Below are 1,619 nucleotides of genomic sequence, written 5' to 3'. Positions count from 1 at the left end.
CACTTATTGAAGAACTCTACAACCAGGCCACCAGTTCAATCTATCTGGAAGGTGAAATTGGAGAATGGTTTCGCACCACCGTAGGGGTTCGTCAAGGCTGCCTACTATCCCCAACACTCTTCAATATCTTTCTCGAACGAATCATGACAGATGCTCTTGAAGGTCATGAATCAACAGTTAGCATTGGTGGCAGGACTGTCAGCAATTTGCGCTTCGCAGATGATATTGATGGCCTCGCTGGTTCAGAAGCTGAACTCGCTGAACTAATCAGAAGACTTAATCACAGCTGTTCTGCTTTTGGTATGGAAATAAGTGCTGAGAAAACAAAAATCATGTCAAATACCCATGCAAACGAGGTTCAAAATGACATTATAGGCAGTTCTCTGCAACATGTGAATCAGTTTATATATCTTGGTGCTCTAGTGACTGATAATGGTTCCAAATCTGAAATCCTCTCCAGAATGGCCAAAGCACAAAGTTCTCTTTCAAAACTCAAAGTTGTTTGGGATGATAAATGTATTTCTCTATCTTCAAAAATAAGACTTTTACCATCAATGGTCATTTCTGTTTTTCTGTATGCCTGTGAATCCTGGACCCTCGACGCCTACCTAGAGAAAAGGGTAGCTTCTTTTGAGATGAGATGTTTCCGACAACTGCTAGGAATCGATTACAGGCAAAGAATATCTAATGACAGTGTTAGAGCGATGTTGACTGCCAAAATTGGACGTCATCAAGAACTTCTTGAGATTGTGAAGACCAGGAAATTGAAGTGGTTTGGTCACACCACGCGTAGTGACGGCTTGGCCAAGACGTGCCTTCAGGGCACAGTCAGAGGTGGCAGAAGCAGAGGACGACCTAGGAAGAAGTGGAGTGACAACATTACTGAGTGGACAGGCCTCAGCTTCGCTGAGGCTACCAGGGCTGCCGGCTCCCGCGATGGCTGGCGTGGGCTTGTACGTGAGGCTGCTTCATCTGCTGGGCCCCAACAGCGCCGTGCGGCGTTAAGGGAGCAGTAACAGTAACAGTAACAGTAACAGTAACATCCCGTATTCGTGTAATTATGATTCTGCCTATAGCTTTTGCTGCAACCACCATAAGCGTTATGCCTCTCCATTCCTTGCATTCGGTTAGATCGCCTTTCTTTGGCAGTTTCACTATCAATCCCCGTTGCCAGTGCTCCGGTATTTGTTCTTGCTCCCACACCATACGCAAGAAGTAATATAAGGCATCCACAGATGTTTCTAAGTATAGTCTGCCTTTAGAATCTCAACGGTCAAACTATCTACTCCCCCAGCGGTCCCGTTCTTCATCTCCTTAAAGGCTGCATAGACTTCAGCCTTTGCTGGTGCACCATGATAAATAATTGCTTCAGATTCAGAGATCACATCCTCGTAATCAAACTCTCCTGTATCTTCAGTTGCTGGACGATTTAAGACTTCAAGGAAATGCTCCTTTTATCGTTTTTGAATTTCGTCTTGTTTTGTCAGCAGCACTCCCTCTTTGTTCTTTGTCATATACACGGTCCTGCCCTTCTTGGTTGACAACTTCCTGGTAATGCCATAAACTCTTTCAAGGTGGCCCTGCTCTGCAGCTTTCTGTGCCTCCTCGGCGACCTTCTC

Source organism: Montipora capricornis, chromosome 13 (assembly GCF_036669925.1).
Source record: "Montipora capricornis isolate CH-2021 chromosome 13, ASM3666992v2, whole genome shotgun sequence".
In the NCBI taxonomy this organism is placed as follows: domain Eukaryota; kingdom Metazoa; phylum Cnidaria; class Anthozoa; order Scleractinia; family Acroporidae; genus Montipora; species Montipora capricornis.
The sequence above is the reverse complement of the archived record's forward strand: the minus strand, read 5'-3'. Positions refer to the sequence as shown.